This window comes from Anolis carolinensis, chromosome 3 (genome assembly GCF_035594765.1).
Source record: "Anolis carolinensis isolate JA03-04 chromosome 3, rAnoCar3.1.pri, whole genome shotgun sequence".
Classification (NCBI taxonomy): domain Eukaryota; kingdom Metazoa; phylum Chordata; class Lepidosauria; order Squamata; family Dactyloidae; genus Anolis; species Anolis carolinensis.
Window position 1 is genome coordinate 222,050,011 of NC_085843.1, and position 23,220 is coordinate 222,073,230.

The 23,220-nt window shown below is 39.6% G+C and overlaps 2 protein-coding genes across 3 annotated transcripts in view; both read right to left on the reverse strand.

Annotated features, from left to right (window-relative positions):
• Nucleotides 1–23,220, reverse strand: part of aifm2 (apoptosis inducing factor mitochondria associated 2) — a 105,185-nt gene that overhangs the window by 72,707 nt on the left and 9,258 nt on the right. The window lies entirely within an intron of this gene.
• chst3 (carbohydrate sulfotransferase 3) overlaps nt 1–23,220 on the reverse strand; it is a 63,237-nt gene that overhangs the window by 30,737 nt on the left and 9,280 nt on the right. The window contains exon 2 of one of the 2 annotated variants that reach the window (XM_008106635.2): nt 15,328–15,521. The exons of the other annotated variant lie outside the window; for it this stretch is intronic. The gene's annotated coding sequence lies outside the window, so the exon portion shown is untranslated. The remainder of the gene's footprint in view (nt 1–15,327; nt 15,522–23,220) is intronic. 2 annotated transcript variants of the gene reach the window in all.

Consider the following 23,220-nt stretch of genomic DNA (forward strand, 5'->3'; position numbering starts at 1 on the left):
CCTTTCAAGTCCATTTCTTTTTAAACCTCAGTTTCTTAATTCACAAACTTTCCCAAAGCCACTAAGAAAAGAAGACTATAGGGTCAAAGTAGATATGACAAGACCATGTGTTCAATCTTAGGTCAGCCACAATCACATAAAATATGCAGGAGGGGTGACCTGATTTAAACAGCAAATGTGATGCTCAAGCCAAAAATGCTAAATCATCTTCTCTTTCTCTCTCACACACACACTATTTCACCTATACGTAACATATCAGGCAGAGAAGAGGCTTATGAAGAGGTGAGTCATAGAGATGAACAGTGTCCCTCATCTGTATATCTTTTTTCCTAGTACAATACAACCTCCATATCCATGGAGGGATATGTTCCGAGATACCATCACACCATCCCCATGGATAATGGCAAACCTTGTATTTTGACTATACTCGGGCTGGAAGCATACCATAGAAGTACACTGGAGAGTCTAGTGAGACCTACAACATTTCTAGTGAGTGTGTGTATGGTTTATAGAGCATGGGTAAGAAAAACTGTGATACTGAATTTGTGGATGAGGAGTTGTATTTAAAATCACGCAGATAGCTCTTACCAGCTTCTGGGTTACTATGACATTTCCAGATTATTCACTGGAATTGTTTACTCTGTCTTGAAAGATTCAGCTGAAAAATTACCCAAAATGTCATATCACTTCAGACATGCTGAAACACATTGCTGCAGCCTGGTGGGTACAGGAAGGAAACATGGTTATTCAGTTGTTGCAGTTACCCACCCCTGGTTTATGGAACAAAAGTAAGAAAGGTGACAATCTAACTTCTCTAGGATCTAGACTATGTACCTTCTGTTCCAATTAATGCTCTGTTTCTCAATGTATTTCAAAGAAATGACACACCTCATTATGAAGGTTCCCAAACCCTTCTGCCATGATAAACATAAGACAATTTCCTTGCACTGCGAATGCCCTATCCCTGCTCTCACTAATTGCTGGATAATTGTTGCTTTTTTATTGTGTTTTAAATCAAGCTAATTTGTAAGTTTAAAAGCACATCATCATCTAAGTACTTCCATTTGCTTTAGGAAAGGACTGAGGAACACAGGCTGTTTTATGATCCTACAGAGCTATTTCTTGGTTTTCTGCCCATTCTTTGTAAAACTCATTAACATTTTTGGTGTTCATACAAGTACAGCAGTATACAGCTGTAATTGTGGAGGTTTAACTCCCCCTTTTAAAAATATAGTGCTGGGAGGTGTAATTCAATATGTACAGAAAATAGACTTTATTAAGAGAATGAAAGGGGAACGAAACTGAAAAACCATATGAAGTTGTGAGACAGTGAGATATGAATCAAGAAGAGGAATTTAAGAAACAAGTAGGGACAAAAATAATTACAGTACAACCCCTGTACCCATGAGACCAGCACTGTTATTTGCCCCTATCCACATCTGACAAAATATGTCCCTTCTAGAAGTTTGCTAGGTCCTTCAGACAGTTTTATGGTGTGCTTCTTCTGGAAGTTACCACAGAATCTAATTGGAAAGGAAGCCTCTAGAAATTTTGTAGATCCTCCAGAAAGACTATGGTAACTTGAGGTGGAAGTTATTCATTTCAATAGGGTTTGCTATTACCCATAGTTTCCTGTTTCATTGTAAGTTCAGGGATACATATTCTACTTAATCCTTTGTCTTGAATAACACAGTAACATGAGCTGACCCTATATGCTGACCAAAGAAGACTTCCAGATGTCCCAGCAAGAATGTTCTTCTCTCAAGCATTCATTCAAGGATGATCTAACACACTTTTCCAAACTGTGTGTTGCCACATGTTAGTGTGTCGGCTTCAGTATGTAGATGTGTCCCATGAATGTAATGAGAAACCTGAGTCTACATGAAATAAGCAATATCAAATAAGCATGTATTTTTATGCAGCAAAGTATTTCCGTCTTGCCTGAGTACAAAGAATAGCGTTTGTGCAAATGTACGTGAAAGGGTCCACAGGCAGAGTGGACACTCTATTACTGTACGTACAGTAGCACCCTTACTATCACAATCTTGTAAAGAACCCCATTTTGTAATCCATATTTCCGAAGCATCTGCATGCAACTTTTACAGATGGTGCATTTCATATCTTGACCATATTTCAGAAAGTATTGTGTATCAGACCAGCCCGGCTTTTCTTCCAGCTAGGTGTCAAATTGAGGTCATAAGCACACATGTGTTCTGGAAATCTCATGACATTCAAAATATCTTTTCTGGAGGCAAAGGGGTGCTCAGTGTCTGGGCCAGAGGGGGAACAATGTAAACATGTGTTACCAATGGAAAATGTTCTGAATGTTTGTATAATTTTGTGTAGCACTATTTACAATAACTCTTAAAATAATAATAAAAATAATAAAAATAAAAATAAAAACTTGAATATAACATGACTGCAGACAGGACACCCAAGATATTATTTAGCCAACGACACCCTGAATCACACATACGATTTTGCAGTGTAGAACAAAATGAGTTTGTCCAATCGGAATTAAGAAATGGCAAAAACCCCGAAAGCATTTGGGGAATTAAGTTCTCCTCAGTAAAGATATTAATGCATTCTTCCACAGAAAACGGGAAATCGGAGGGGTTTTCTTTATTGTTGAGAACATTCAAGTCATTTCTGAGGCAATCCTAGCATGGTGTTTTTTTGCCAGGATTTGTTTAAAGGGAATTTGCCTTTGCTTTCCGTTGAGGCTGAGAGAGTGTGACTTGCCCAAGGTCACCCAGTGGGTTTCCATGGCTGAGCGGGTTTGAACCCTGCTCTCCAGAGTCATAGCTCAATGCTCAAAAAACTACACTACACTGGCTTTCTTAATATTTGAGTTAATGTGTAATATGACTGAATTTAGAACATCTTGCTTCAATACCTGCTTCTGTGCCCCAATAAAAACATGTCCAATATAATGGCTTGACATTAGATAATTGCAAAAAAATGTATTTTATTCCTTTCACTCTTCCACAGGGAACAAACTGTCTGAAACTTTTCACCAGTCAGGGTAGGAGTGGGTATGGAAAGAATACAATTGTTGTCTACAGTTCAATCATTTAGCATCTTTCACCCAAGAACAGTTGACATATTGTCTTTTAGAAAGTACAGATACTCTGAAAATATTGCTATAATTAAATCACTTAGGGAGAAAATCAATGTGAGAAAAACTAGAAAAGATACACTTAGGAGATGTATGTGAGTTTGACCCACAAGAACAGGGTGTGAGAGTAAGCATTATTTTTCCAGTAGTTAAAATACACAGAACACATGGATAAGAGTAACAACAACATGTTCAAGAAAGGAAACATGACTTTTTACTTAAGGGATTCCCAATGGGTAGCAGGGAATGCAGGTTCATATCCTTGGCACACCAGGGATACAGAAGCAGCAGGATATCAGAAAGAGGACAGAGCACATTATACACTAAGTCATTTCAATATTTGGCAAACCAAAAGTCACAAACAGAAGTGAATGTGGATTTAAAAAATCATTATGTTAAGCGTGTTCTATAAAAAATATGGGAGATATATAGAATAAATTTATTCTCCTAGAAAAAGTATAGGGAGAATATAGGATTAAAACAAAAAACCAATTGATTGCAGAGGATTTTGGTTTTAGTGATTTTCTTATTTACAGTTAATGGAGAGACTTGTGAGGCAGAAGGTTAAACTACTGAGGTGCTGAACTTGCTGACTGGAAGATTGACAGTTCGAATTCGGGGAGCTGGCTGAGAGCCCGCTGTTAGCTCCAACTTTTGCCAACCTAGCAGTTCAAAAACATGCAAATGTGAGTAGGTCAATAGGTATCGCTCTGGCGGGAAGGTAACAGCACTCCATACAGTCATGCCAGCCACATGACCTTGTAGGTGTCTATGGGCAACACCAGCTTTTCGGCTTAGAAATGGAGATGAGTACCAACCCCCAGAGTCTAGACTAGACTTAATGTCAGGGGAAAATCTTTACCTTTACTTTAGGCAAGACAAACAATTACTTGGTTTTGAATTGAGTAAAGTGGAATTTGAGTAACAATTATGTGCTAACGATGAACATTTAATTGTTAAAATGTATTGGAAATGGTAAGCAAACGAGTTAAAGAATGCATGACAAAGTGGGCACAAAAATTTCATTATGTTATATTCTGGAAAAGATTTTTTTATATAAAATGATGTATCAATGCTATATGACTCCTGAAAAGCTTTCTAAGATGTCTAAAGAGGTTTCCAATACTTGCTGGACATGTAAACAGCAAGTGAGATCTTTCTACTATATGTGGTGGACATGTAAACATACTAAGAAATACTGGATTCAAATACATAGGACGAACCAGAAGGTTTTGGGGAATAATACCCAGTTAAAACCTGAGGCTTTTCTACTTGGTCTGACTGATAAAATGACCATGATAGACTGTTGCAATATATGATCAGAGCAGCCAGAATGTTCTGTGCACAGAAATGGAAGAACTCAGCAGCACCAACAACAGAGGATTGGATGATTAAAATGATGGACTTCACTAGATGGACAAATTAACCTGTTTACTAAAAGAAGGGACATTGGGGGGGAAATGGGAAAGACTGGAAAACTTTTGTTCGCTTTTTGCATGAGGAAGAAAAGAACTTGCCAATTTTGAGTTTTGAAGAATGTTCAAGAGATGAGTCAACATTGGAAGGCTTTGGGGATGAAGCTTATGTAGTTTTTGCTTTGTTTTTTACTAGATGAGGATACATCAGAGGTCATCCACTTTTTTTCTTGGCATTTTTTTTGTTTTTCTCCTCTATATTTTCTTCTTGATTTACTTTTTTGACATTTAATGTAACTTTTAAAAAAATAATCAGAAAATAAAACTTCCAAAAAAAGAAATCACAAACAGAGGCAAAGTTTAAGTTCTGAGTCATGTTCTTTTAGAACAGATAGGCTGAAATGGATCAACCAGCACAACACTCTCATTTCCAATTTTTTTAGCAACCTGAAGATTGACATGGGCAAAGAAGCACTGCTCTTTCACTTTTCCTCTGTCCTCTACCTTTCCCCATATTCCACATTGTTATTTTTAATTTTTCCTAATTCAGCCATTCTGATCCCTCTACCCACTTTTCAGGCAGCAAGACCATTTCCTTTCTTTGGCTAATAGCTCTCTGAAGAAGTCAGTGGACTGTAGACTGAAGGACTGCACGGAGATGTCCTAGAGATCCACTGAAAATATAAATAACTCAGACCTGACTGTCAGGTTCCTCTCTAGCAGTTAGAGATGATTAGGGGAAGCTACCATCCAGTGAATGATGAGCAACTAGAGATATATTTTCGTTAACTCATATAAACAGCATTGTGTAAACTTGATAATAACACAAACCAGATGAACACAGTAACTGCAATTTTCAAATCATATCATCTATTATACCTCTCTATAGATTTCTGCAGTTCCATAGTTCTGCTCTGCAGGTATCAGATACTGTATTCAGTATATGCTTCTTTTTCTCTTTGCTTGAGCCTCTCAAGCAAAGAGGGGAAAATCCAACTAGCAGTGTCTTCCTGTCTTTATTAACTGATCTTAGTGTTCATATATTTATAGTTTATTTTATGTTCTGGCACTGAATGTTTGCTGTATGTATGTTGTGCTCCGCCCTGAGTCCCCTTTGGGGTGAGAAGGGAGGAATATAAATACTTTAAATAAATAAATAAATAATATTCTGAGTTTTTCTCTCTGGGATTCTAATTTGTATCAATATTTTAATCTGTTTCTCCTAATCAGCATAGTTATTTATTTATGCATTTTACCTAATGTATTAATTTTACCACAGCAATTAAAGTGCTTAAACATATCTTTTCAACAATATGCTCTTTCATCATTAGTGTTTTGAAATGTGTGCATTGCTTGGTGACTCCTTTATTTCTCGGAAATGTCCTCTGAGCCTTACAAAGCAGTAAGTCTTGGGAAGTGTAAAAAAAAAAACCTGCTGATTCCAATCAAATTCTTTTCAACCCCTTGCAAAAGGCTAGTAAAGCTACAGGAGTCCACTTGCGCTCTGGCTGCACACATATCATAACATACTATCCACTACACTTCAAAAAGTATTGCTCCAGCTCAGCTTTAGAAAAGCCTATGTTCTTTTCCAGCCGGAGATGTTGATCTTTGCAAACTAATGGAGGTAAAAAGTACTGGGACAGAAAATGAACAAATTGCTTGTATAACTCCACATACTTGGCCAGTTTCTGAATTCTGATATTCAGAAAAATGTAAATGCTCATTATGAGAACAAATCACATGAGGAGCATGGAATGATATGGCTTTTTTTAAAAAAAGAACACTCACTTGAAAGAAGCAGCTGCTCACTGCCAATCAAGAGGGGCATTTTTTAAAAAGTTGAATCATAAAAAATAGTGATATTTATCAGAGAGGTGACACAGCAGAAGGTTTATCGTAATAGAAATCTATAATCTTCTCCTTATCAGTCTTCTTAATCTTTCTGATGAATGAAAGCCCACCTCTATTCCTCCCAACTCCACTTTTGCTACCACCCTTACCACTGGCTCAAAACTTTTCACGTACAAGCTTACTGTCTGTAGAAGGAAGCCAAATTAAATGTAATAAATGGTCCATTGTTGAATGAAACAGAGAGAGTCTCTGTGCACCTTTTAACACTTCCCTCTTTGGATAAGCTGCTCCCAGCTGATGCTTAGCTTTTAAATACAGTTTATGTTAGCCATGATTTGAGATGTTTGGTTGGAGGAATTTGGGAAGCCTAACACAAACTGAAAACTCTTATTGCAACTGACATTGCGTGAGGGATATGCTGACACATCACAGATTTCATTAAGTGATATGACAGCAACATCAGCACACAGAGTAAGTCTCGCTAGAATTCATTCAGAAGCTGGGAAAGTTTCTTTTTGTGACAATTACTAGAATTTCCAACCAAAATGACCAGTGTTCCTTTTTCAAGCCCAAGTTTTACCAAAACTTCGTCCCTAAGAGTAGGGGAACAAAACGGCATGAAGATATCATTTTCTTTCTGCAGTAGCCATGCATTTCTGCAATGTGTGTTCCTGTTTTCCAAAGAGAAGCAAATATTGGCAAGAATTAATGAGGAATTATTATAACTCCCCAATTATGGCTTGGTGTGGCCTGGCCAGAGTGGTAGGTTTTCACTGGGTGCCTTCTCCCTTGCTAGGATTAGAAACTGTTTCTTCGGCAACATGATTGCAGCCCAGAGCAACTAATTCCCTCTTTCCCTGCGGCTATGTGCTTTCACCATCCCACCTAATGAGGATAATGATAAATTATCATCTCTTGCTGTCTCTGTGGAGAATGCATGTGATGAGAATGCTGTCTTCAGGAGGAGGTAGAAACAAAAAAATGTCAATTTAAAAATAAATCAAGGCACAAATGAGAGAGACAAGGAAAACAAATCAGCTGTCAAGGCAGGCTGCACATGGCTAAGAGCCATCCTGCAAGAAAAGAAGTATCTTTCATAGAGCAGGTGACTAAGAAAAGCTGGTGGCAGGCTGGGAGAAATGAAGTCATAGTTTTCCGAAGTGACTCAGTATTCCAAACTCTCGAAGTGAGAAGAAAGCATGGCTGTAAAATTACAGCCATCCCTCCAAGTTTACTGGAGTTAGGGGTACATGTGAAAATGTAAAATGGCAAATTTAAAAAATGCTATTTTTTTAACCCGAGAGAACATCTGTATAGGAATCTCTACATCTTACAGCATGGCTTTGAGGTCAACTTATGCTGGGGGATGACAACAGAATTGCACTGGAGGACCTAGAGTTTCTCAGTGAAGTGGATGCTAACTATAGTGTTGCACTGGAGGATCTTGATTTCAAGAGAAAATTTTTATCAAGTCCATAAATAATCAAATCTGCAAAAGGCAAAACTTGCAAATGTGTGTGTGGGGGATGGGGACAGGGACGGGGGTATATTATTTATTCACACCTTCTCATTCCCACTTCATAAACCATCAAACTCTCCCTTTCAATGACCAAAAACAGAAAAACTTTGCTATACAATGGAATCTACATCTCTGCTTACTCTACTCAATGACACTGTTGTTACATTGTTGAATCTTGGAGTGATGACAGGCTCCATGTAGCTTGAGCATTAATTAGCTGCTGGTAATAGGATCAGACAGGGTCTAGCAGGGTAACAGGACTTCCCTGCTAAATTTGGCACATGTTAAAACAAGCAAAGAAGGGAAGTTACCTAGCCTCTGACTAGGGAAGCACATGCTCCTGCCAATCGAAAGTAGACCCGTCAGAGCTTATTAATTCACTAGACTCTGGAAGTCATAAACAGGTTCCTGTTCATTCACCTTTTCTAACACCTTTCATCACTTCATCCCTGCTAATGTTGTCTCTCGCTGACTCTGCTGATGACATTATACCAAAGAAAGGACCAGGCTAGACAGCACTTAAAAATATCATCTGAAGCTGTGTTATTTTTACTGCTAAGAGCCATCACAGAAAAAGGTCCTTATTTTCAACCAGACCATGACATACCACACTGTTAAAACACTATGTAAAAAGTAGGACAGAAATATCTAGAATATGCAAGGGCAGATGGAGAGGATATTGTGAAGAAAAGCAGAGAAGGGAAAATCACCCGATGTGCTGTTGATGGGCAGCTGGCTGAAAGAGGAAATGGGAAGCAAGGAGGAACAAAGGTCAAAAGCAAGAGCCAGCAAGCCTAAAGATCATAGAACTGGCCCATTCAGTCCAACCCTCTGCCATATAGGACCACACAATCAATGTACTCCCAACAGATGGCCATCCAGCCTTTGATTAACCCCCCCCCCCCCCCCGAGAAGGAGACTCCGCTGCATTTCTAAGGAAGAATGTTCTATTGCCAAACAACATTTACCCTTAGGAACCTTTTCCTAATGTTTAGATGGAATCTTTTTGTCCTGAAATTTGAATCCATTGCTCCATTGTGTCCTAGTCTTCAGAGAGCAGAAAATAAACTTCTCCCCTCCTCAACATGGCACCCTTTCAAGTATTAAAACATAGCCATCATATTTCCTGTCTTCTTTTCTCCAAGCTAATGCACAGAAGGGGGCTAAGGGGGATCCAAGACCTGATCAGCTGATTGTCACCAAGAAGCTTCACAGTATAGAGAGCACAAAAGCACACACCTGTAAGAGCTTTAGGCTTCCTTTTTCTTCTGCTCCCTCCTTTTCACATTGCCATCCATCACACTTCACGCTGCCACCCACCACAGAGTAAAAAAAATCTATAGAAAAGATGGCAGTGAAGCAGAGGGATACATGTGACAATATAAAAAGTGAAAATGTGATCACTCTTATCTGATTAGAATCAATGTCATAAAATTACCCTAAATGAAAATAACAGGTTTTTATGTTGGGATGTAATTTTATAAAGTTGTAAGTAACATAATTAATATAACAGAATTGGCACTGATTTCTATGAAGCACACAAAAAATGAGTAACAGGGATTCCAAAACCGAGCATTAGTTCAGTGCTTTTCAGTTAATAGTGAGGGCATCAGAAAACGACAGGTGGGATTTTGTTTATTCCAAGTTATAACTTCACATCAGCCTCCAGATGTGCTGGCTTATAACTCCCATTATCCCACAGCCAGCTATGCCATTTGCCATGCTGGATATAAAACTATGGAAAATACAGTCCATCACAGCTGAGGATGATCTGGAGCTCCATACAACATAATCACAGCACTATGATTCCATTTCAACTATTGCGGCTGCATCCTGTGTCATCCCAAAATTTGTGGTTTAGCTGAGACTTCATACCACTCATCCAAGTGCCAATCCCATGAGTTCTTTAAATATTGTTATGGCAACTAATATGGGATATTATCACCATAACTGAACAATGTAGAAGACTCCTGGGTTTCTAAAAGACATTCTGTACTATGTTAAATGTTGCTGAAGAAATGAGAACAAACTCCGTCTTGTCAACCCTACCCAGAACTGGTAATGACTGGCACCATGGGCTACAAATGATGGTAAAAATAAGAGAAATTGAGAGAAAACAGCAACAGCCAAAGAAGCCCCTGCTCTGCAAGGAAATCTGGGGTATGAGACAATAATTCCCACACCACACAGCATCCCTGGAGGCAATGATGCTCAGATTAAAAAATATACATTTTCATGATTTCAATTTGCATCAAAACATGTACAGTTCTTTGAAGAAACTCTAATAATACCTCTGCTAGCAGAGGAACTGAGTTGTTTATATTATCGGTTTACATGTGATTAATTTTCTCAGGTAAAACAATCAGGGTTATGATGTGCCCCTTGTCGCTAAGAAAGAGTTCTCAAGTTCTGAGACTAGACTGTAATTCAAGACCTGAGAATGTGGCGGAAGATCTAGGTAGAAACACTGTACCAACAAGTACGGTACAAAACAATATTTAGGCATAATGAATGGAGGAATGAGTTACCTGCTCAACATTTTATAACCCAGCCATATTGTTCTGCTAGAGTAGTGATCCTCAATCTGGGGTCCCCAGATGATTTTGGCTTTCAGTTCCCAGAAATCCTAACAATCCTGGTAAACTGGCTGGGATTTCTGGGAGTTGTAGGCCAAAAACATCTGGGGACCCCAGGCTGAGAACCACTGTGCTAGAGCCACTCCATGATAGGTTTCTTGAATACTACATGCTTCTGAGTCTAGAAGAAAGTCATATTCTCTCAGTCTTAGAAGGAAGCAATGGCAAATGAACAAATCTTGGCCAAAAAAAACCCCATGAGTGAGTTGCCTTAGGGACACTAGAAATGGAAGGCATGCTACCACAGCAACAATGGTTTTTGAGAGCCACAAAGCAGTACTCTGCCTCACCTTCCTGAAACTAAGGCTGCATCTACACTGTAGAATGAATGCAGTTTGACACCATTTTAACTTCCATGGCTCAATACTATGAATTCATGGATATTGTCATTTTATATTATCTTCAGCCTTCTCTGCCAAAAAATCCTGGGGCCTCACAAAACAAAAGCATTCAGAATACCAAATCCTGTCCTTCCAAATGGGCTCAGAACCTTAGCTAGTTCCTTTAAAGCTCAACCTAAAGCCCAGGGTGGAGCTACTCCCCAGTAACATCAGATATATAGTAGCATTCACTTGTGGTGACTTTACTGGAATGACTAATGATGAATCATAGAATCATAGAGTTGGAAGAGACCTCATGAGCCATCCGGTCCAACCCCCTGCCAAGAAGCAGGAAATTGCATTCAAAGCACCCTTGACAGATGGCCATCCAGCCTCTGCTTAAAAACTTCCAAAGAAGGAACCTCCACCACCACCATTAGATGAAGACAAAGTTTTGCAACCTTTGAATAGATAGGTAAGACAGCAAAAGTCCAAGAGCAGGAATTCATTATCTTAGTTCTTGTGGCTAGATAAGAACAGGAAAACTGTACAAAATATGTGCTGTGTGTGTACATTTGTATCGGAATTCATTTTTTTGTATTAGTTATGTAGGTGCAAAATCGTAATGTTCTAGCATATGCAGTTAAAACGGCTTCAATTTGCTGTTCAAAGCATCAGCAGAACATATGAATTGCACAAAACAGGAAATCTAATACACTGTACATGTGACTGTCTCTTATGAATAATTAACAGTGCAATCTATGCATGTCTTCTCAGAAAAAAATACCATTGAATCGACCTAAGGCTTGCAGTTCTTTGCACACTGGTCCCAGACGAAGCCCCATCGAAGTTAGTGGGCTTAGTTCTAAATAAACGTGTATAATAATTCGGCTTCTATAAGAAAAGTCGCTTGTCTTCATCAGTTAAAGAACAAAACGTGCAATGTTTTTAAAAGGGAAATTATGTCTGCTATCTAACAGTTAAGGGTCTGAATCCCCATTTTGTGGCTATTTTTGTTTTCTATTCCAATGAAGATGCACAGATATTGCTAGATTTTGTAATTTTATCTCATATTATAGAGGAATGTTCTATGATTTTACATATATGTAAAACACAAAGCTTTACATGATGTCAGTGGGAATACCTGAAACATATAGAATTGTCCAGTGGATATTTTGATTTAGGAATTTTTAAATAGGGAAGCAAGAGAGGATTAATTTATTGGATTCTGTTGTCTAATAGCCCATAACTCACTGTTGAGGCAGCTGTTTCCCCTACCTACCATTTCTACAAGTATGGGAGATTAGGAAGAAGCCTTCCCAGCTCCAATGCCCAACATTTCCCAGTCTGGGTTGCTGTGAGTTTTTTGGGCTCTATGGCCATGTTCCAGTAGCATTCTCTAAATGCTGCTAGAAAGGCCACACAGCCTGAAAAACCCACAGCAACCCAGTGATTCTGGCCATGAAAGCTTTCAACAATACTTCCCAGTCTCTTACCTATTTCTCTATTTCGGTTTTCACACGGTATCACCTATTCATCATGACAGTGTAACAGTTCACATGAAGAAGATGGTGGTCAGATTTGCAAAGGCCTAAGCATTGTAAAGGCTATAAAGAGATCATCAAATGGGCAGGAGGTACCTGACAGTTATAATGTTATCTCGGGTTGCTATTTCAGCTTTATAGTTTAAATATATTTTATATTTTATATATTTTATATTTTAGTAACCAGCTGCAATAAATCACTACTGACCGAGAGGTCATGAGTTCGAAGCCTGGGTCGGGTTAAGCCCCGACCATTAAATAACCCAGCTTGCTGTTTACCTAAGCAGCCCGAAAGACAGTTGCATCTGTCAACTAGGAAATTTAGGTATGCTTTATGCGGGAGGCTAATTTAATTAATTTACAACACCATAAAACTGCCAGCAGCATGTGGAAAGGAATGAGGAAGTCCAGCACCCAGTGTCACTTGTGAATGATGAAGCAACAGCTCCCCCTGTGGAGCATACCCTCATGAAGCTGGAAATGTTAAAATTGCCTCTGTATGTGTCTATATTGTATGTTGATTGTCTGATGGGATTGAATGTTTGTCATATATATGTTCATTGTAATCCGCCCTGAGTCCCCTTCGGGGTGAGAAGGGCGGAATATAAATACTGTAAATAAATAAATAAATACGCAAACAGAAGAGAGAGGGAGAGCAAGGACTCAGATTACAATGAACATATATGGCAAACATTCAATGCCATAAGACAAACAACATACAATATAGACACATACAGAGGCAATTTTAACATTTCCAGCTTCATGAGGGTATGCTCAATTCCGGCCACAGGGGGAGCTGTTGCTTCATCATCCATGATCTTGACTTGACAAGGACTCTGTTGAGTCAAAGTTGTCCTCTTCTTTTGGTTGAGACTATTTCAGTATTTCAAAGAAGAAGAAATGGACTGTTAGGAATACAATACTCACATCTGGAATCATGATTGCATTTCCCTTGAGTTAAAATCTTAAGCCAATTAAAGCCCTTTTTAAATTTCTCTGCCAAAAAGCCAGCATTTGATGTTGCTGTGTGTCTGCAGGTTATTTCTAGTTTATAGCAACCCTAAGGCAAACCTGTCAAAGAGTTTTCCTGGTGAGATTGGATCAGAGAGAAATTGGCATTGGCTTCCTCTGAGGCTGAGATAATACGTTACAACTTTCTTCTTTTCCTTTATTAATTTGCAATCATCGCAGTGCAAGGAATAATATATTTATACTTTTCTTAATGCTTTTTAATAGTTTTATATTTTCATTGTTTGAAATATGTTGTGAGATGCCTCTAGTCCCATTATTAGGAGAAAGAAAATATATAAATGGAAACAACAATAATAGGTTGACTGGGAAATACCATAGATCAGCTTTTTTGTTTCTAATGTCCTCCTGATGTCTCATCATTTAAACAGTAAAACTAGGAGCCCGCGGTGGCACAGTGGGTTAAACCCTTCTGATGGCAGGACTGATGACTTGAAGGTTGGGTTGCTGACTTGAAGGTTGCCGGTTTGAATGCAACCTGGGAAGAGTGCAGATGAGCTCCTTCTATCAGCTCCAGCTCCATGCAGGGACATGAGAAAAGCCTACCACAAGGACGGTAAAAACATCAAAACAACCGGGCGTCCCCTAGGCAACATCCTTGCAGACGGCCAATTCTCTCACACTAGAAGCAACTTGCATTTTATCAAGTCACTCCTGGAATGAAAAAAGCAGTAGAACTGGATCTCACTAGACATATCAGAATACAATTCATCCCATCCCAACTAGCATTACAGTTGGACTTGCTAAATGGGGATGATGGTGACTATAATCCACCATATCTAAACAAAAATGAACTGATGGGGGCTACTAAAGAAGGTTGCTTAAAATAAGGTGGCATTATGCTTACCTAGACATCTTGACAAATGCAATTTTGTTTGTTTTTTAGTAGATATGTGCAGAATCCCACTATGAAAGATACCAAGTTTATTTTAATTGATCTCTGGGGGAATGGAATATTTCCCCAGTGATGTGAAAGACTAAGTAGACATCAGAAACTGAGCAAAAAATACAATTCAAAATCAAGGCAAGAGTAATGCTTACTTGCCTAGGTTAAGCTCTTTTTTCCTCTAACACAGTGGTTCTCAACCTGGGGTCCCCAGATGTCTTTGGCCTTCAAATCCTAGAAATTATAACAGCTGGTAAACTGGCTGGGATTTCTGGGAATTGTAGGCCAAAAACATCTGGGGACCCTAGGTTGAGAACCACTGCTCTAACAGCTGTCTGAAGGAAAAGTCATCATAATCCTGAAGGGTCAATAAATAAGAGACTTGACTACCGACTCCTGTAAAATGATGCTCACAAATAAAAACAAGGACAAAACCACATGTAGAAATAATGTCAATCTTTCATGGCTCACTCTCCCACCACAGCCACCCAAGTGAGTCAGAGAAAGAAGGAAAGAGCTTCTTTGTCCCTCACCCAAGCCATAATCACCCTGGATCACTCTATTTGAGTGTATATTCTGGTGACTCATGTGGGTTCTTGGATGAGCAGATGAGATCTTTATGTGGGAGGAGAGATGGGAATGATCTGTACTGTAAAAGCATGCCAGAAAAGAGGTTTTCACTCAGTTTGTATAAGGGCTGTTTGAAGCAAAGGGTGGGATGCAGACAGCTATGCACTCAGTCAAGCTTTACTGAATTTAGGAATATGGGGGGAAGCAGATCAATGAGGTTGAGACCAACAATGGCAAAGCTAGAGTTTGCAATACCTTCCCCTGAGAAAGCAGTAGCCTCACATCATTTTGTTTCTGTGTTTCCACTTTTGTACATAGAGGAAACTAAGCGGGGAAGTGGCCATTATCCAAAAAAAGGAAAAGATATAGGAGTGGGAAGGGTGGAAGGGTTATACTTTCAAGAAATCAAAATACTTGAGAACAATGGTGGCCTTACATTCATGAAATCCATAGCTATGCTCTGGCATTTTTTCTTCTTCCTGGCTGTTTGAAGTTCAAGGAAGGTCAGACTTTGGGTCAGGCATGTTGAGTTTCCACAGAGTCCATCTCCTAAATTCCCTTATGTCTCCTCTTGCTGATCTTTCTCCAGCTCTGACAGATGAACAGCATTCCTGACAAGGTAGCTGCAATCTGGGGATGGGAAGATTTGCAGGTTTAGCTTTTGCATGTTTGATTATTCATGGATTTGATTAATATGTTATCTCTGGGTCCTCCAGTACAACTCTGGTCACGTTATGATTGAAGCTGACCAGTTGCTCTGGAGAACCTTGAGATTCACAATGTTTGCACTTTTGCAGAGATCCTGCACCTCCAATCCCTATGAGAATGGAGGGCTTATTGTATTAAAAAATCAATTCTTAATGATCTATGAAGATGCATACTGGAGCACCAGCAAGAGTGGGTCAATGTGTACTGGGATCTACCATGCCACAGCAACACTTCCCATCTAGTGTGCCAATGGGCATTGTTATTACCTATATATAGTTCACAAGAGCATCAGAAGCATTCAATGTCATAACAGGTACTTACTAAATATGAACATTTCATAGCTGCTCAATTCTATTTCCTGCAATAGTAACTCCACTTACATAGACTTGTTGCACTGAAAATAAATTTGAGAAAATCTTGCTTAGATATTACTATTGTTTTCAAATATAAAATAAAATGCAGGATTTTTCTTAAGTTCTGAAGTGCAAATAGTCTTCAAAAATTGTACCGTCTTTGAAGATAACTGTATGTCGCTGGGGGAAGAAAATTGAAAAATTACTTAAATGCATTAAAAATGAATTACTAAAGAGTTACACGCCCACATACTTAAACGAAAAATCATATGAGCTATAACAGATAATGCTGAAGAATAATCTATGTCTTTTATTTCCTAAATCTTTCACAAAATGGGGAAGTACATCACTTTTGTTTGTTTTCTACCTACCATGGAAGCATTTTAATGAATCCTATTCAAAAGCCAAAAATTGGTACACAGGCAAATTAATAATCTGCTCTTCTCCCAAACATAATGTACCTCAAGAATTCCACCCAAATCTCTGCTGGAAGGAGGCCTGCAGAGATAGAATGCAGTTGTGATCAGCTGCATAAAAAGAGCCTGGCTAGAGACTGCTCTTGGGGAGAAAATTATCTGCCATATTTAGCCATGGATACTGGCAGTTTTTTCCTGGGTTGCATGGATTGTGGTATTCTGACTTGTCTTGTGAACTCTTGGAACCTTGTATCTTGAAGATACTTGAACCCTGGTGGGCATCTAGTTGGTGAACTCTGTTGCTCTGGTATCCTTGTGAACCTTGATGTACTGTGAATCCCTGGACTGACTCTTGACTACATATTTTGGATCACCCTTGAACTCTGGACTCTCTGGCTTGACCTTTGGAATTACAACTACGCTTTGGTCTCTTGAACATTAATCAGTGAAACCTCGGCATGTGGCTCCCAGAGTGCAATCTTGACTACGGTGTACTCTTGCTCCTGAACTGGTGTTTGTAGTATGTTCCTTGTTATGTCTTTGTTTTGTATCTGTGACTGTGTGCTATCTTTATGTTTTCAACTTGGACCTTGAAACAGCCAAATGAATGAGTGCTGCTTTAAGTAAAATAGTTGGCACAAGCTAGGTGTTTGTCTTGGTTAATTTCTGCCTGCATACCAGCAGAGCCCTGGATTCTAACTTGTTCAAAATTGGCTTGTACCAGCAGTCAATAATCTACAGCAGTGGTTCCCAACTTTTGGTCCTCTGGATATTTTGGACTTAAGCTCCCATAATCCCTGTCAGTTAGCCAAACTGGCTAGGACTTCTGGGAGTACAAGTCCCAAACACCTGGAGAACCAAAGGATGGAAACCACTGGCCTAGAAGAAACTCAAGGCATTGGATCTCATTTGATTTCTAAAACTCAGGAAGGACAGTCACTTAGTTGAGAGGTCACCAAAGTACCAGGGATTTCCTGGTGGGGTTAGATCCATGCCTAAAATTCTAGGTGTGCTGCTGCCAATCAGAGTTGAAAATATTGACTTAACATCAAGGAAAGATTCAATGTTTTTAAATAAAGTAAACCAATGGAAAGGAAACCACCATGGAAGCCAACTATTTCATCTCGAATTGGGGAAGGGTTATGGGACAAGAGGGAGGCGTGACCATCTCCATTAAATTTCAAGAGGGTAAAATGAAGGAGGGGGAGGGGTACTGGGCATAGAAATCCCTTTTTGGAAGAAAAAATAACTCATTTCATAACTATAAAATTTTCAGCAAGAGAGTTGTAGTCTCATCAAACTACAAATCCCAGAATCCCACAAGATGCAGCCAAGGCAGTTAATGCAATCACAGTACTATAATTGCCTAGTGATAAAGGACCCCTGGGGACAAAAATATCTAATTGCTCCCAGATTTATTTTCTAAACTGAATGAAAAATCTAAACTGAATGCAAATCCTGTGAGATAATATCCTAGAATTAGGATTGTGGGTGGCACTGAGTGAAAGCACAATAGTTTTCAGGCCACCAGGAATGAATGGAAAATCTATTGATTGGCCAAAAGTTGGCCTGGAAGCAGAAGACTCATGCCTTCGTATTCTCTTAATTAAATGCCATATAGGTGTGCCTGGCTGATTTTCAATTTTTCTGTTTCCTATAACAGTAGTATTGGCTGCTCTGTTCACACTTTTTCCTGCTGTGCCTTCAGGGCAAAATGTAAACCACAAGCTTGCATCTGTGTCTCAATAAAGTATTTTTCCAGGCCAGGTCTGCTGGTTTCAAAGACATTTTGTTTTGTTTTGAAGATTATTTTTCTGAAATGAATTCCTGCACGTCTGTGATGTAAAATGTGTGCCCAACACACTGCTCCTTGGCTGTTTGGGAAAGGAGAGTGGGTGAACTGAGTCCTTTCCTATTTGTCAGTCTTCTTTCACCCTCCCCATACTAAGGGCTCAGAGAAACCACTGAATGGGACGCTTGTTCCATCAAGCTAATTTGGAATTGATGTTTGCTGCTCTTTTACTATCTTAAAGCAAGCAGTGTGCTCTGTTTTTCTCCTGCCACCACACCAGCTTTCGGGAGGCAAGAACCAACATTAAGAAACAAATTCCTTCAGGTAAATCAACCCATTGTCATGCTCTTGGCGAACCAAATTTAAATATCCCAGAATGCATCTTGACTGAATATACACAGTATATTTCCAGGAAAACCATGCCTCATTTTCAGTCCAAGTATCAACTCAGGTATATAAAAGTTACCAGAAAAAATAATGGTCTTTTCAACATCCGCTACTGGAACCATAAATCTCACCAATTACTCCCTGGGAAGGCAACTAATATTAATTCAGCATGGGAGCCAAGGGTTTACCGAATTCTTTCCCTTGGGACTCCAAAGGGGGATGAAATACTGTATTTTGCATATACACAACACTCCCGTCTGTTGGATAAATGATGGATTTATGTGGATAACTTCTGAATACTAACAGGATTCATCCACAGATGTCCTCATATGCTCTCTCATATACTTATGTGTCTGTGTGACCATCCCAACATTTGGCTGCAGCAATGGACTGTGTCAACAGGAATCAAAGCCTCCAATCACAGTGGAAGAATTCCAAGCTGAATGAGAAAAACCATGGATGAAATTTACGTGAACCTGCCTTTGCCAAGCCCTAGGAAAAACCTCTCAGGAACATTGGACATTCAGATCCAGAATGATGCTTGGGCCTGTTTTTCCATCATTGAACGAATTTAACTGAATATGGGATAACTTTTCCATGCCTTGCACAGTTAAGAGGAAATGCAAGCATGACTGGGTGATGCAACTGCAGGATATTTTTGACACATCTCCTGTTCCAAGGCACATTAGGTAACTGTCTAAATGGTTCAAAATAAAACAAAAAGGTGCCAACAGTTTTCATTTGTCCGGCAGACTATTTTTGTAAAGGAATGCAGTCAACAGCCAGACTAGTACATTGAATAATTTGTAAATACCAGTGTATTTTGTATTTGTATTTGCAATGTACTTTTATTTTCATTATAATTCCATGAGATGGGAAACAAAAAGAACCTTCCTCAAACCTAGCCAACTGTGAAATAGGTCCTGGTGGCCTTCTTCAATATTTGTATGTATTACTAGACTACAATAATCACACAAATTAAAACCATTTGACATATTCAAAAGAAGCCTGGTGCGGCCTGTCAATTTTCACAATTGAGGTCAGTTTGAGGTAAACAAAGAATGAATTAATGACCCAGCAGTTTGATAGATGAATGGCAATTTTTGAGGGAGGAGGGAACAGAAGTGGAGTACATTACAGTAGGTCCATCTAAATAACTTAAAGACACCAGATCCCATCTGATCTTGAAAGTTAAGTATAGTCAGCTCTGGTTAGTACTTGGACGAGAGATTGCCAATGATTACCAGATGCTGTAACCTATGTTTCAGATGAATGAAATGACAAAACCATTATCTCAGTAATACTTGCCTAAGAAAACCCTATGAAATCAATGGGGTTGCCATGATTGGACAGGTTACTCTACACTCTGTATGTATGCATGCATATGCTTACACACAGAGAGAGTAAATATCAGCATGATAAACAGTTACAAATTGTTTCAGTTGTCTTCCCTCAGATCATAAAATGACTGCTAACAGTATGCAGTATGTGAATTAGCATCCCAACCCATAAACAAAATAAAGGATGTGGGATTTTTGCAGACTAACCTTTCCTTTTTTCATGTAACTCCCTGTATCTAGAGTGGGGGGGGGGACATATCTGGACTGTGCAAAATTATCATTGAGTTCACAATAATCAGGTGAACCCCACCCACAAAGACATGTGTGTATGCCTCCATTGGAATTAGGTTGAAAATATAGAAATCTCCACATTATAACCCACAAGAATATTCCACAATAACACTTTAGAACAGATCCACCACAGTAAACCTTGTGGTTTCAGTGGGCTTATATTGCAGCAAGTGAATAGAATAGCAGCCTTGCTTCTGAATGCACCTAACTTTGTTATTATTTTTTTCTTTTTTCTCCTAAATCTGAAATAACAGTAGCACTACTTTAGTTTATTACTTGGGGCGGGGGGGGGGGGGGCAGAACAGGAAGAAAAGTGAATAATGTAACATTCTCAATAGCAAATTACTGCTACAAGATGATACTGTACTAAGGTATATAAACGTTTTCTGTGTGATTAATTACCAAAGTGGACCAGGAGGGAAGATGTACTCTCTGTGTGTCTTGTCTAATACTTTAGAGACAAAAGGGGGTCCATGCAAAAAATAAATAAATGAGGACATAAAGAAGTAATTTAATATGTCCAAACTCCTAACTCAGCTTCGTTGGCAAGCTACCCATTTCCAAGATTCACCTATTTATTTTCTGCTGAATGGGAGTTTTGTTGCAGGAACAAATGCAGGATCAAACTGTTGTTTGGGAATCAAATTCAGCCTCTGGTTTGTACTTGTTTTGCGGTCTTGCGTAACTTGCTCACACACAACTAGGCCAACGTTATTGTATCAGTAGCAAGCTAAACATAGAGCCTGCTAATATTACATTTTTGGATTCCAGCTGGCAGAGCTCCACAGTCATGGGCTATAGGATTCTGAGAACTGTATTTTTTAAAAAAAAAAATAAATCAGCATAACAGTATTTCTTTATTTGTTATTTGTTATGTCGTATTTTCTACTCGGGGGGTGGGGGAACACTGATAAGGCTTACTGGCATTAGGTAAAGTTATTCCCCTGACATTAAGCCTAATCGTGTCTGACTCTGGGGTCAGTGCTCATCTTCATTTCTCAGCCAAAGACCTGGTGTTGTCCGTAGACGCCTCCAAGGTCATGTGGCTGGCATGAATGCATGGAGTACTGTTACGTTCCCACTGGAGCGGTACCTATTGCTCTACCCAGCACCATCTTAGACAGCCATGGAACATCTACAACGTGGAGCTTGGAGGAAAGGGCAATGTTTGTTTGCTGCAGGCTGCCTTTGACCTCAGCTCCTGGTGACTGGCTCCTTGCAGACTCTGGCCCTGACTGCCTGGCTGAAGCAAGGCCCAGCCGAAACACCTGCTGCCTCCTGAGGCTGGGGCATAAAAGGAGGATGCTGGCAAGGGCCCAGTCCATCCAAGAGAGTCAAAGAAGACATTAAGATCATGAAGGGGGAGGGGGAAGGTGTACCCAGATGCTGTTTTTATATGTTTATGTTTTAATATCTTAATGTTAATGGTTTTAAATTATATTTATATGTTGATTGTTTCTATTGATTTTTTGTTATGTTTTATTTGCTTTGTATAATGTGGCATTGCATTTTTGCCTAAATATATGTTGTACGCCGCTCTGAGTCCCCTGCGGGGTGAGAAGAGCGGGATAGAAATAAATAAATAAATAAATACTCACATTTGCATATTTTAGAACTGTTAGGTTGGCAGAAGCTGGGGCAAACAGCAGAAGCTCACCCCGCTCCCCAGATTCGAACCACCGACCTTTTGGTCAGCAAGTTCAGCAGCTCAGCAGCTGCACTATTGGGGGTTCCACTGGCATTAACCAACATGTATATAACAAGAACTGTCCATATATTCCAGGTATGGGGAAAGCAAGGCCCGCAGGGCCAGATGAGACCCCTTGGGCATTTATCTCCAGCCCTCCTCCTTTTCCATCCTCTTGTCAAAAGGACACGGTAATACTTATGCCAAAAGGATGGGAGAGGAAGACACACCATGACTGAGAGCAACAATCCCCCTGGCCTCAACCACCCCCAATGCCAATGCCAACCCTTGGCCTCCCCCCCTACCTCCAGGCCTGCCCGGCGGCCCCCTCTCTAAAAAGATTGCCCATGCCATATGCTGTTGTCAAGCTTTAGTGTGATGTACATGGCATGCTGAACAACTTCTACATTCTTTGTCCTATAAGGTGATTATTCTCAAACTCTGGACCTCCAGGTGACTTCAGATCCCAGAATCCCTGACTACTGGCCAAATTGTCTGAGGTTTCTGAACTTGAAGTCTGAAACATACAGAGAACCAAAGTTTGAGAATTATAGTGGGGCCTTGGTATCTACTGGGATTTGGGTCTAGAAGCCCCTGTGGACACCAAAATCTGTGGATGTTCAAGTCCCATTATATACAATAGCGTAGTAAAACAGTGTCTTATATAAAAAGGACAAAATTAAGATTTTCTTTTGGAATTTAAAAAAGCACATTTGCAAGCCATACATGACTGCATCTCTGGATACAGAAGACAAACCATACAACTACAAGACATACAATGTGACAGATGAGTCTAACATATGATCTGGCTCACTCTAGAATCTTCTGTTCTTTATGTAGCCAACTTTCTGTTTTCTAACTGTAGTTAATATATACAGTAATATGATCTGAATTATGTTGATGTATGGAGCCTGATTCTATTTGGGAGGGGATCATTAACTGGAAATATGTTACAAATCCAAGCAATATTTCAACAGCATATATGATAAGGCCTTACTGGAAGGCCTTATCCAACCTCTAAATAATCAGGCTTTTTAAAATCAACAAGACACAAAGTGTTATGGTTGAGCCTTCTGGCTCCGATACTAGGAGACGAGGTCGTAAGACTCCTCGAGAGTCAGACTCTTTTGAGGAGCGTGAAAGGAAGCGGCTCCGGGACTTATTTGCAGAACCAACTGACGAAGATTCCTTTGAGGGTTTTACCGAGGGAATGGAGGAAGAGATGGTTAGCTCAGAGGAGGATGACATGGAATGGACTCGTGTGAGGGAGGATTTGGGTGCCACTGGCAATGATAGCATGGGAGGCGACTGGCGGGTTGCAGGATCGGACCCGTGGACGGGCTGGAGGGATGGAA